At 36.1% G+C, this 14,555-nt stretch overlaps 1 protein-coding gene across 14 annotated transcripts in view; it reads left to right on the top strand.

Moving 5' to 3' along the window:
• ZDBF2 (zinc finger DBF-type containing 2) overlaps nt 1–14,555 on the top strand; it is a 111,504-nt gene that overhangs the window by 35,647 nt on the left and 61,302 nt on the right. For 13 of the 14 annotated variants that reach the window (XM_031958227.1, XM_031958226.1, XM_031958230.1 and 10 more), the window contains exon 2: nt 8,641–8,760. The gene's annotated coding sequence lies outside the window, so the exon portion shown is untranslated. Of the gene's footprint in view, nt 1–7,134; nt 7,354–8,640; nt 8,761–14,555 lie in introns of those variants that run through there. The other variant, XM_031958215.1, reaches the window with a different exon arrangement.

Below are 14,555 nucleotides of genomic sequence, written 5' to 3'. Positions count from 1 at the left end.
AAAAAGAGCTGCCACAAATATTTTTGCACATGTGGGTCCCTTTCCCTTTTTTATGATCTCTTTGGATGTAGACTCAATAGAGACACTGCTGGATCAAAGGGTATGCACAGTGTGATAGCTCTTTGGTCACAAGCTTTTTTTTAGGAAAAAAAAATGCTGCCAAATTATAGCTCAGACTTTGAAGGGGAAAAAATGTTCTCAATACATTTTTGCAATAAAAATTCAGGTAGCTTTTCATATCAAGAAATAACAAATGAATGACAAAAACATTAAGCCAAATATTGTTTTAAGTTTTCACTTTTTGTTGTTTGCATTTTGGTTTTTCTCATTTTTTTCTTTTGATCTGATTTTGTGGATGTGCAGCATGATAACTGTGGAAATGAGCTTAGAAGAATTGCAAATGTTTAACATATATTGGATTACTTGCCATTCAGAGAGGGGGTAAAAGGAGGGAAAAAATTTTGGAACACAAGGTTTTGCAAGGAGTGAATGTTGAAAATTATCTGTACATGCATTTTGAACAAGCTTTAATAAAAAAAAAAAAAAGATAAAAATACAAAAACCATCATAAAGGTTGCATTTTAAAAGGGAGTGATAATGCCTTTAAGGGCATAGTGACCAGAGAAGCAGTTTTGAACAGAAAGTTACATGATGTCTGTAGAGTAATAGGGAAATGAAGAGATTAAGAAATTATGATACTTAACACATCCCTTCCAGAAAAATGGCAAGGTTTATTTGACCATGGTTCCAAAAACTGGAGAGGGGCGGGGTGTGTTTTGGAGACCTGATAAGGCTGCTCTGTGGGGAGGCTGTCAAGAAGATAGCTAGGGAGTGAAATGAATCATGGTTCTGAAATAGGAGTCAGGTGATTAAGTCACTAGTCAGGAATAGGGCTCTTTGATGGAAATTTCAGAGAGTAAAGAGTTAAAACGTCCAGGGCAGGTTTTTTTTTATCCAGGCAGCAAGGCTGCTTCAGGTCTTTAAAAATCATAAACAACCATACAATTATAGAAATGGTCTCTCTCAATTCTGAAACTTCTTCCTATTTGAGGTTCAGGATGGTATGTTTTGCTTAATCATAATTATGCAAATAAAACTCTGGTCCTTATCCAGTCCATTCTCTATCAACAGAACAGATAGGAACCATCATTTAAATAGTAAAGCAGTTAATTGAGACAGAATAGCAAAGTGAGTAAATAAGTGGGGGAAAAAAAAGAAAAATACACACATATTCAAAGTCTAAGACTCCCATGCATTCCCTGATAAGCTAATATTATGAAGTGAGGAATGGCTGTATCATGGCTGGAACTCCTCATCTGGCCCTGTTTCCTAGCAACCAGCTAGGTCTCATTGCTCCAGAACTCTGCCGCTTATAATTCCCTCAGCGCCTCTCAAAGCCATTTGTCACTGTCATTCTACTCTGCCTCTGGTATACTATAAAATAATATATTTGGAATGCATGAGATGTGAAGCAAAATGTGAGACATGAATCTAAGTGAGATTCAAGGAAGGAAAGCTTGTACTGATGAGAGGGATCAGGAGAGCTTTTCCAGAGGTGCTAATATTTAATTTTAGGGGTATTTAGGAATTCAATATGTGAAAGCAAATGGAAGGTGGGATACATCTAATGCATAGGGTAGGATTAAAAAAAAAATGCAGAGAAAGAAAAGGGCTTGTTTGGAGTGACAGGTATAGTCTAATTTTTCTAGAGTATAGAGTACATGACAGGTAGTATTATGTCATGAGATATGACTGGAAAAGTAGGGTGCCAACAGAATATGAAGAGTTTTGAGTGCCAGGAAAAGGAGTATGAACTTTATTTAGTGGGCAATAGGGAGTCATTGCAGAATTTTGGAGCAGAGGATTCTGTCAAGGAGCATTTCTTAAGCCCATTCTATGTGCCAGCCACTGTGCTAAGTACTGGGGTATAAGTAAAGGCAAAAAATCTACATACATACATACACATATATGTATATACATATACATTTATTTTTAAATTTTTTATAGCTTTTTATTTAGAAATTATATACATGGGTAATTTTATAGCATTGATAATTGCCAAATCTTTTGTTCCAATTTTTCCCCTCCTTTCCCCCACCCCCTCCCCAAGATGGCAGGTTGACCAATACATGTTACATATACATTTATTTTTAATTAATTGTTTTATTTTTCTGGTTATACATGTGTATTAACTTTTTTTTAATACACATTTGTTTATAAACCATGTTAGGCACATATGTATTTATAAACATACAAAAAATAGGCTTTTCTCTTAAGTAGCTCACAACGTAATGGAGGAGATGACATTAAAGTAACCATATGCAAACAAAATATATACAGGTAAATTGGAGACAATCTCAGAAAGAATACATTAAAATCAAGGATGAATTGGGAAAGGCTTCTTATAGCAGGTAAGATTTTATCTGAGATATGAAGGAAGCCAGGGAAACAAGGAGGTAGAGATAATAAGATTCTAGAAATGGAGAGCAGCCAATGAAAATGCAGTCAGGAGACTGAGTTGTCTTGTCTGAGATACAGAAAGAAAGATTAGTGGACTACAAAGAATATGGAGTGGGGAGGGTGAATAAGGCAATGAAGACTATAAAGGTAGAGAGGGACCAGGTTATAAAGGGCTTCAAAAGCCAAAGATGATTTCACTTACATTTTAGGGTTTGGGGAGTATGTTGATCTAACATGGAGGTACTTTTTTATATGTTAAAGTTTTTTATTTTCAAAAAAATATACATGAATAATTTTTAACATTCACCTTTACAAAATCTTGTGTTTTAAAATTTTTCCCTCCCTGCCTCCCACCTCCTCCCCTAGATGATAAATAATCCAATATATGTTAAACATGTGCAATTCTTCTATGCATATTTCCACAATTATCATGCTGCACAAGAAAAATCAAATCAAAAAGAAAAAAAAATAGAAAGAAAACAAAATGCAAGCAAACAGCAAAAAAGAATGAGAATACTATGTTGTGATCCACATTCAGTGCCCACTGGCCTCTCTCTGGATGTAGATGGTTCTCTTCATCACTGAACAAGTGGCACTGCTTTGAATCATCTCATTGTTGAAGAGAGCCACATCTGTCAGAATTGATCATTTTATAGTCTTGTTGCCGTGTATAATGTCCTCCTGGTTCTGCTCATTTCACTTAGCATCAGTTTGTGTAGGTCTCATAGAGGCACTTTTGAGGTATTTTTGGATGTCCAGATTGCCTAACATAATGGCCTACCAGGTGAGTCAGGGTAGCCTGCTTTGGTTGACTGCATATTTAAACCATGAGATCGAGCCCACTGTCATTTTTTAAATCACTCTTTTCAGCCTCTTCTTCTGGCTGTGTCCAGAGAATGGATATCCCAGTCACCCACAGCAGGAGTGACATGAACTGAACCAGAGGTAGGGTCCCCTGATTGCCCTTCTATCCTGGCTCTGAGAAATGGCTCTATGGGTGTTTGTTAACATTTGTGAGCCTAATTTCATGTGCTGAAGGTGATCCTCGTGGCACCTGGGATTTTAAGCCATGATGAACTTGGAGCCAAAACTGCAAAGATCCTGGCATAGAAGTACCTAGCACTTGAGCCTGAGAAGGGTTTTTGAATTTATTAGATTTATTAGAGGACATTGTTATACTTTATTTGAATTATTGCAATAACTTCTTAACAGATCTTATTCTATCCTCTTCCTCTTTCATCCTTCATATCACTGCAACAAGGCAATGCTTTTAAATCTCTCTAATCAACTCATTATCCCACAGTGGCTTTTCCAAACCTTTTCATTATCCTTGACTTCCTCCCCATCATCATTCCCTATTTCCCCTCTCTCAGCTGAGACTTTTTATTTTACTTCATTTCCTTCCTATAGTTGATTGCATGTTCTCCCAGAGTAAGATCTACTTCATTACTCTCTCAGGGTATTTGACAGGGCAATGCTAAAGCTATGTAGGGCTAAGAAAAAGCAATTGTTAAAATGATCAGTGTGAGCATTTACACATTGGAAATCAGAAGATGCTACAAATCAGGGTTTGATTTATTGATTTTCTAGGCTTAAGAAAGTGATGGAGAACATTCTAATAATGCATATTAAATTCAAAAGTAAATTCATGGTACATTTTGCTCCACAAGACAACAAGAAATGTTAAAATTAACTACAAAAGCTGTTAAAGAAGAAGAAGAAGAAGAAGAAGAAGAAGAAGAAGAAGAAGAAGAAGAAGAAGAAGAAGAAGAAGAAGAAGAAGAAGAAGAAGAAGAAAATGTAAGGAATCTCAAGGCAAAAAACAATTGACTTGGAAAACAGATTGAGGAGAAAAAAGATTCCCTGGATATCATAATAAAAACAAAACCAAAAAAAATTCTAGATAGCTCATTTCAAGAAATCTTAGAAAACTGTCCAGTTCTCTTTGAACAAGAAATTAAAGTGGAAATAGAAAAGAATCCTCCAAAGAAACCTTAAAATGAAAACTTCCAAGAATATCATAGGTCAAATCCAGTGCTTCTAAGTCAAAGAAAAATACTGCAAGCAGCTAGAAATAAAGAATTCAAATATTGAGGAACCACTATCAGGATCACACATGATTTAGCAGTCACCACTATAAACAAGGGGAGAAATTTAAATGTGATATTCCAAAAGGCAACAGATATGGACTTGCAACTAAGAATAATTTACTCAGCAAAACTGAGTACAATACCACATGGGGGGACAGTATCTTTAATGAAATAGAGAACTTCCAAGGATTCATAGAAACTTTGAAGTTCAACAAAGTTGAGAAACAAAAAGATAAATGTGAATGAGCAATGATAAGGGACTAACAAAGGATGAACTGCTTATATTCTAATATGGATACATGGGTTCCTCTGAACTCTACTGATTTAATGGGTCATAGAAAGAGGCTAATTAGACAGGCTGGGAATATTCTGTTGTCTTGATGTTGTTAAGAGAAGAATAGAAAGTGAAGAGATATTTAATACAGTAGAGTTGGAGAGAAAAGAGAAAGAAGGGTTAGGGAGAATTGTTTACACCATAATGATGGTATACAACCATGCAATTTAGGAGGAAGAGAAGGAAGCAGCTGACACTTCAAGCTCACTTCAACCTGTACTGGTTACACATATACACATACATAGAGTTGAATATAGAAATAAATTTCACTCAACAGGAATAGAGGAGGAAAAGGGGAGAAGGGAGAAAGAATTAGAAGGAAAGATTAATTCTAAACAAAACCAATTCTAAGGAGGTAGAAGAATATTAATAGGTCTTTTGAAGTGACAATGGGAATAAGAGGGATTAGTATCAAATTAGGGAATGGATGAACAAATTACAGCATATAAATGCAATAGAATATTATGTTATCAGAAATGACGAAGGGGATATTTTCAGAAAAATCTGGAAAGACTTGTAAGAAGTAAAGCAGAGTGAAGAGAATCAGGAGAACAATTTATATACTGACAACAATATGGTAATATACAACTTTTAAAGAACAAGGAAATTTTCAGTGTATGACCAACCATGACTCCAGAGGATGATTGATGAAACATATTAGTTACTTCCTGATTGAAAAGTGAAAGACTCAAAATACAGGATAAGAAAATTTCTTTTGGATGTGGCCAGTGTAAAAATATGTTTTGATTGACATGTTTGTAAAGGGCTTTATTTTTCACTTGAAGTAGGGTGGGAGAATGGAATGGTCAGAAGGAAGGTTTTTGCTCATTTAAAAAAAAAAGTAAAATTTTTTAGAAATATTACAGAATTATGGTGAGGAGGCTAGAAATACTTCATGCATTTATAACAAGTGAAATCAGCTCAAATTTGTGGGGTTATTTTTTGAAGCTCATGCTAGAGTCTAGTATAAAGAATATGGACTATATTCTTTATACTAGACTCTAGCATGAACTCAGATTGAAGAATTAGTAGTTGGGAATAACAGAAGGCAAGAAAGGAAAAGATTCATGGCTAGTGAATCATTAAAGTGGAAAACATGGTATTAAGACTGGGTACAGAGGGATAATAATAAACCTACATAGACTGGTATAACAAATATACATGTATAGGATGAGGTATATGCATATAGCTTTCTACATTTATACTTCTCAGGAAAGTTTTTAATATAAAGAATGGACTCTAATGAGCATTCTCATTTTTGTATGTAATAGTAATGATGATCTGAGTGTAATAATAATACATATATCTATTCTTATTGTGAGATATGAAATGTTAATGTGAGATATGAAGAAACTCTTCTTATGAGATAGGATTACTGGCTTGATGTTGTAAATTCTTCTAGCTAACTGACTGGCTACACTAACCCAGACCCAAAAAGCCTCAGTACCAGTCAGTAGCTGCCTTTTTCCTCTTCTAGTACTCACCTTGACCAAAGTCCCCTTCTCTCTGACTCATAGTTGTCTTAATGGTTACTCTTATTGAAAAGTGGAGCATAATGACCACTCTGTCTTTCTGTATATATCTTTCTCTCCCTCCCTGCCTCCCTATCTCTTTTTAGGTCTCTCTTTCCTTACTCCACCTTTCCCCCCTACCCTGTCTCTCATTCAAATTTTCTTCCCAAATCTTGCCAAACTCATTATTCTTAAATTATATCAATCAGAGCTTTAATGATACTAGATTTTCTTTTGCATCATTGCAAACAAACTTATGAGCAAAAAAAGATTAAACAGATTACAATAAACTGGAACGGTGGCAGCCTATAGGGGAGAGAATAGGTTTTTCTTCTTTAAGTCTTCCCCTTTTCAGGACAAAGGAGAGCCAGGAGGCAAATGTTTAGACTAGTGCTAAGGGGTGTGTGTGTGTGTGTGAGAGATGTGCTGCCTGGGGATGGATGGAGGTACAAGAAGGGCTGGTCCAGGACTTGGTGTGTGAGTTCTTGGAGCTTTTCCTCATGTCATCACTCTCCTGTCCTTTCAGGCAGCATCCTCAGTGACACAGTGGGGTGTGTGTGTGTGTGTCCCTTTTCTCCTCACTCTCCTTTCCTTTCAGTGGCAGTGGGGGCTGTGACTGGAGAGGGCGTCAATGGCCACCCGGCGTCCCCGGGCTCCTCTGAATCCCTCTCTCCTGGACGCGGGCTTGCCCCTTCCCCCTCCCCCGCTGGCCAAGATGGACTCTCCCCATCCTTCTTCTTCCCAGAGTCCTCTCCTCCAAGGTCGGCATATCAGGTCCTATGAAAAGTGGGTAAAAGCCTGCTCTGTTGCCATAGATACTCCCGGGCGTCTCCTGTTTCCATGGCAATGCTCACTAAAATGGCAAGCTAAGAGGGGTTACAGAGGCAAGTGGAGCCATAATAGGGGAGATGCATTAGGTGAACGGGAAGGAGTGAAGACAACAGAGGTCATGATCAAGGTGAAGGAAAGATTGATTGTAAAGGAGGGAGTGGGGAGGGTGGACAAACGAGGAGATTGGGGTTGGAAATGGGCGTTGTGGAGTGCAAGCTGCTGGAGGGGCAGCTTGGTGAGCGTGGGGGGGTGGGGGAGCAGGAGGGGGCGGGGCAGGCACCTGGCGGTTGGAGGGGGGCGGAGGGCGATCCGGACTGGGGAACCAGAAGGATGCGTGCTGGGGAAAAGCGTTTGAAGGCAGCTATTGTTTCCTTTTTTGCTTTCGTGTTCCCTAGGCCTAGCATTGAGTTGTTTCTTTTATTAGGGAACTCAATAGGAAGGTGGTTTTCAATTTAAGTTCAAACTCTAGATATCAAAAGGCAACAGAATTCAGATGGTAGAACTTAGAAAATGTATGTATTTTTTTTTTTGTTTGGTAAATATGCCTTACCTGTGGTGCATACTTAAATTGTCTTTATGTTGCACCATACGACTCTATTAATTCTGAGTCACTGCTAACTCGGTGCTTCAACTTAATTCAGCTCATCACTTATTTATTAATTGCTTCCAGTGTCTAAGGAATTGTGTTGGGTTCTGAGAATTTGTAAAAGACAAAAGGGTCCCTGACCTTAAGGAATTTACATTCCTTCCCTTGCTGGCATACAATGAACTACAGCTATATTCAGACCGATCCATTATTTCATCTGCTTGATGGTTCTTTCCAACATGGCAAATCTCAACCTACTTGTGCTTGCTAATCCTGTGCTACTCTTGTCCATGTTCTTCTAGAAATTAAAACGTAGAAGGGAAGGTCCACTCAACATGCTGGAGGCTTTCCATGGCTGAAAGAGTACCAGTGGAGCACTCTGGCAATTCACATGTCATAGCTCATTTTTGGCCATGTGACCCTCTTCCTTTTAGATAATTCCTTTTCTTTTTCTTTCTTTCTTTCTTTCTTTCTTTCTTTCTTTCTTTCTTTCTTTCTTTCTTTCTTTCTTTCTTTCTTTCTTTCTTTCTTTCTTTCTTTCTTTCTTTCTTTCTTTCTTTCTTTCTTTCTTTCTTGCATCATTATCATTAATCACGCACTTCTCTTACCCCCAAAACTCTCCCTTAAAACAAGTAAGTATTGTCAGGCTAGACAGATTTCCCATCATACAATTCCTTGATGACATCTTTTACTCCTGTTCTTTTGAGTTCCTCCTTGGTTGTTTATCCCAAGTGCATGCCAAAATCTGAGCAACATTCTTCATTTACCTGGGTCTTTCCTAGGTGGATGGGCAGGACAAATTTTGGATTGATTAAAAATTTTTTTCAGGAGACTCTGGAATGTTCCAGGATTTGATGCATTCAGCACAATGTCGGCAGTAAACTTCTAGAAGACTCTATAGTCCACAGTGAATTGTTATGTGACCTGGAATCTGCACTGGACCTTTTGGTGAGCATGCATCTCCCTCTTTTTTTCCTAACCATATATTTATAATTAGAGAGTTATTAAATATGTTGTTTCTGTTGTAATCTTCCAAGGAATCTTGATGACTGTTGTATGAAGAGGAGACAATTTGTAGTAAAAGAGTTTATAATTCATTTCCCATTTTTTCCATTTTAAATGTGAGAAGTTCAAGGTTAGGTTATTTCAATTATATGCCATATTTGTCTCATTATTATTATTTTTTCTTGGTTTAAAAAACTAAATGTGATATTCTGACAAGTTGACTGATAATTGTTATGGTATTGTCTGGTACTTGCTACATCCCACTAACTTTTTTTTTTTTTTTTTTTTAAAGAAATAAGTCTTGATATAAAGATGTGAGGTTTCTGTGCAATCTATAAGTCTTTGGTCTTATACGTTCTTCCTGGACCAAACTTTCTCATGTATTTCTCCAAACCCTTATCTTTTTCCTTTTCCTTTATCTATTTTTTAAACTTTTAATTGGAGTAAATAAGCATCACAGTTTATGTTGAGTTGATCTGCAGAGTTTTATCAAATTCTTTTTAGAATTCCTCTCTTTTTTCATCCTCAGCAACTATTGTTGGTACATGCGCAAATACATATCATTAGTTCTGCAGCACATGGTGATCAAATGTTCCATTAAAGAGTATTTCTTGTTGTCTGTAGACACATGATAAAACTCACTGTATCAATTCCTTTACCTATAGATTCATTCTTCCATTTAACTTCAATTTCTTTCTTCTGGTTTACAGCTAGAATATCAATATTGATAAAGTTCACATACAGATATGTACACAGATAGATCAACTTAAAAGAAATCAAATAACTTCAAGGGAAGTGAGAATGAACAGCTTGGAGATGAAGTGGTTTAGATCAGAAGTGGCGGTTTCTGAGCTGTCCATTGAAGATAGTTAGGGATTCTAAGAAGTTAGAGTGTATTCTAATCACTGAGTGACATGACTTGTGTTAAAGGTAGATACTCAGGCTGGGCACAGAATGTCTTATAAGGAGACAGCAGTTCACTGAAATGAAGAATGTGTGAAGAAAACAACATAAAGAGTTTGGAATGGTGAGTAGGAGCCATAGAGTTTCAAGTGCCAAGCTAAGGATTTGTATTTTATCCTAGAGAAAATAGAAAGGCAGTCAGGATTTTTGATATAATGAGATTTAAAAAAAAAAAAGAATATCAATTTGTCAGCATTATGGGATATAAATTTCAGAGGAAAGAGGCTGGAAGTAGGGAGATTAATTAGTTGATGATTAGAATAGTTCAGGTAATTAAGGTTAAGCTAGGGTGGTAGCTACATGAATGTCATTCAGCAAGTCTTTTTTTTTTCCAATTGGAGTTAAGTGACTTGCCCAGGGTCACACAACTAATAAGTGTTAAGTGTCTGAGGTCAGATTTGAACTCAGGTCCTCCTGACTTCAGGGCTGGTGTTCTATCCTCTACACCACCTAGTTACCCCTCAGCAAGTCTTTTTTAAGCATTTACTATGTGCCCATAATTTTGCCTGGCACTGAGTATACAAAAAAAAGGGTAAAAACGTGGTTCATGCCTTCAAGAAACTCTCATTTATAATGAGTAAGAAAACATACATGAAAGGGATTTTCAGAATGAATTGTAGTTAATCTCAGAGGGAAGACCCTTGGGAGTAGGTGAAAAGGCTTTTTTTTTAGGTGGTGAGATGAGATTTGAACTGAAGGAATTCATGGAGCCTGAAAGTTGAAGGTAAGGAAGGAGAAAATTCCAGGTGTGAGGAACAACTCGTGCTAAGGCCCAGACAAGGCAGAGGGCTTGTGAGGTACAAAGAACAGAAAGTAAGTCCGTGTAGTTGAATTGTAGAGTACGTAGAGAGTAGTAAAAGGAAAGAAGTCTGAAAAGGTAGGAAGATCCCGAATGGTGAAGAACTTTAAATGGAAAGAGAGGGTTTTATATTTGATGCAGGGAATCATGGAGAGTCAATGGAATTTAATGAAGAAGTGATGTGGTAAAATCCTTGCTTTAGGAAAATTCCATCAACAGTTGAATGGAGCACGATTAGGAGACTACTCAAATAGTCCAGGTGGGAAGAGATAAAAGCCATGGGCTATATGAGGAGAACATAGGTGAGACTCCTGTGAAGGCAGAAATGAGATTTAGAAACAGATTGCATGTGTACAGTGAGGGCATATGAGGAGTTAGGTGACTGGGAAGATGTTGGTACTCTTGACAATAACAACAATTGGGAGGAGGGAAAGGTTTGGGGAAAGATAATGGACCTATTGAGTTTAAGTTTAAATGAAGAGAAGTCAGATGAGAGAGATAATGGGGTGCTTCAGCCCAGGCAGTTGATTAGGAACCTCTCAAGTGAAAGGCTAGGCAGTGAAATAGCAAGGGCTCTAAACCAGCAGAAGCTCTGGGTTGGATTTTTAGCTCAGCCATGTATTTATTACCTGAGTGATTTGGGAAAGTCGCTTCTGTTCTGGGAGTCTCAGTTTCCTCATCTGTAAAGTGAAGGAGTTGGATTAGATGGCCTTTAATTTCCCTTCCAATGTAAGTTTCCCTACACAGGCACAGAGATGAAAACAAATACTGCACATTTGTGGGATGAAGAGTTTGGTTCGAGTAAAGTAGAGTGCTTTAGCTGAGAAGTAAAAGAAGCAAAAGTGGGCCAAAAGCAAGTTTTTTTTAGCCAAAAGCAAGTACTGTACAGTGCTTTATATCACAGAAAACAGGGAGATACTAAGGGCATTGGGGGTGCTGTGTGGAGCATAACGTTTGGTTAGATGATAAAATAGAGATTTTAGAGACAATATAGGATTAAATTTAGGAGAGGAAGTAAGGATAAACTTGAAGGCACAATCAGAAATAGAGAGGAAAGGTTTGATCTGCAAGACATGGAAAAAATGAAAGGAATTGGTGGCTGATGGGGGATAAAATATGGGGGATGAAAAAAAGGTGACTCAGTGATGATTGAATTCAAGCCTCAGTGACTGGGAGAATGGTACTCAGAAAAAGGCCAGGTAGATGGAGAACCTGATTCTTTTTTTTTTTGGGAGGGGGAATTAAGGGTAGGGGCAAAACGTAATTTCTATTTTGTAGACTAGGTTGTTGATTCTCCTAATGGAGTTAGGGCTTGACCCAAGGCTCAAGAGTACCCTTACTGTGGTTTTAAAATAAAGTGGAGAATACTATGAATTCTTTTAGCTCTGCAGACTGAGGATGATGAATTTAAGATTGTTTGGGTTAATTCATTTAAAAATTTTTAAGCACTTCCTTACAATATTTAAGAACTATGCTCAGTAACAGAGTGGAAAAAATAAACTATTAAACATCCTGTTTTCATTGAATATACACTGTCTTATTAACTTTATGACTAAGTTTAAGCCCTTTTCTTTGTGACTCTTCAAATACTTGGAAGCCAACTATTAGGTTATTTCTAAATTTTCTCTTCTTTAGATTAAATATTCCCAATTCAAAATATTATTTAAAAGCATGATCTTGAGAATTTTCTTCATCCTGATCATCCTTCTGGGATCACTCACTAGCTTATTAATGTCTGGATTCAAATGTGGCATTCCAAATTAAACTCAATATTTTAAATCAAATTCAGAACAAAGAAAAGGACAGCAGAATTATTATTATACTGAATAGTGTATGCCTGAGATCATATTAGGATTTTTAGTTGCTGAATACTATTGATTCATATTGAATTTGTAGTCCATTATAACATACATATCTTTTTCAAGCAATCTGCTTTTAGGAAAATCTTCTCTTTGTATTTTGTGAAGCTGATTTTTTCTTTCAGGGGAGGGGACTCCAAGTGTGTGTGATATTTTATTCCAATTAAATTTCATCTTTTTAGGTTCATCCCAGTGTTCTAGCTTCTTTTTGGATACTGACAGCTCTCTAACATATTAGTTATCTTTCTTAGCTTTGCATTATATGCAACATGGAACTATGGTTCCATCTAAATCATAGACAAAAATGTCAAAACAACATAGAACAAAGGAATATTCCAATAGAAACTTGCTTCCAAGTTGACAATTAGCCATTAATCATTATTTTTGGGGACCACTCATTTGACTAATTTTGAATCCACCTCCTTACACTATTATCTATGCTACATCTATTCATCTTTTCTAAAAGAATAGCATAAGATACTTAAATCAAATGCTTTGCTGAAATAAGGCTATAATAGGTCAAAAGCATTCCCTTATAGTTCCCTAAACACTATTAAACTATGCTGGCTGGCTCTTTGTGATCACTACATCCTTTACTAAATGTAAAATAACAAATCCTGCTCAAGAATTTTGCCAAGATCAAAGTTCACTGATAACTAGTTTTGCTGACTTTAATGTTTACTTGTTTGAAAATCAGCAGAATACTAGTGCTTCTTAAAACCTTTTCCATTCTTCACTATGCTTCAAATATCACTTAAAAGCAATTAATCAATACCATCCACTATTTTTTCCCCCAGTATTTTGGCATGAGTTTTTTCTGAACTTTAGTAAAGAAACTTATCAAGAACATAAGGGGTATGTTACCATATTACTAATTTTAGACTTCAGTATTCTAGTCAATAAAATTAATATTTAGAAAGTATATACTCTGTGAAAGACACTACTTAGAGGCTAGACAGATATATAGATATTACTTGCCTTCAAGGTGATTAGGTCAATATGGGAAAACAGCCTATACACAGATAAAGAAATACAAAATAACTATATTTTTAGAGGGAAAGGTAAAAAAGAGAATGCTTTCCATTCAATGGGAGGCAAACTACCCCCAAACACGTGATATAGTGTGTTAAATTCAAGGAACAGATAATAGGCTGCTTTGGTTGGAGTTTATGCAGGGAATGGAATGCATGAAAGGGAACATATGATTATTGGTAATTTTCTGACATTCCATCTTCACATCTTTTAAAAAATAAAATTTAATTAGTGTCTTTTTTTTTTTTTTTAAACATTCTCTATGTCTTCCATCATTTCTACCCCAAACTTCTCCCAGAGAGCCTTTTTGTAAAATAAAGGGAAAAAAAGGAAGAAAAAATGTTCAGTAAACAAATTATTGTTAAAAAAAATATGACTTTATATATAGCAATTGACATTTATGGTTTCTGGTCTCTGCAAAAAAGCTTAGGGGAGTACTGTCTTCTCATATTTCTTCTTTGAAATTAAATTGATCATTAGAATCTTGCAAACATTGGTTCTGGTGGTTTTGTTATTCTTATTTACATTATTGTATTTTGTGTATATTGTTTTCTTGGCTTTGTTATTTTTTTGAGTTCATAGAAGTCTTCCTATAGTTGTTTGTTTTCGAAATTTATTATAATGCATGAATATTTCATTACATTTACATAATATATCTTGTTAGCCATTTTCCAATTAATGAGCATCTCATTGTTTTAAATTTTATGCTGCTACAAAAAGAGATATTATATTTTAATATAGTGAGAGCTTTGCCATTTGTCATTTATATTCTTAGGTCCATGTATAGCAGTGGCCAAAGAATATAGCCCCAGAGAGTATAAATAAAATACAGAATGTTGTTACTTTCTTCAAAAATTCCAGATAGCTTTCTAGATATACTAGGATATACTAATTCACAGCTCCAACAACAACATATTACATTCCCACCTTTTTACAAGCTTTCCAATACTGTCTATTCAAATTTTTGTCATTTTTGCCGATTTTCTGGGTGTGTGAGGTAAAACCTTGTTATCATGCTGATGTGTATTTCTTTTATTATTAGTGAGCCAGAGAATTCTTTCTTATGATTATTAATAGTTTAAAAT

The sequence above is a fragment of the Sarcophilus harrisii genome, chromosome 3, assembly GCF_902635505.1.
Source record: "Sarcophilus harrisii chromosome 3, mSarHar1.11, whole genome shotgun sequence".
In the NCBI taxonomy this organism is placed as follows: domain Eukaryota; kingdom Metazoa; phylum Chordata; class Mammalia; order Dasyuromorphia; family Dasyuridae; genus Sarcophilus; species Sarcophilus harrisii.
Note: the sequence above shows the minus strand (reverse complement) of the source record. Positions and strands in the feature narration are given on the sequence as shown.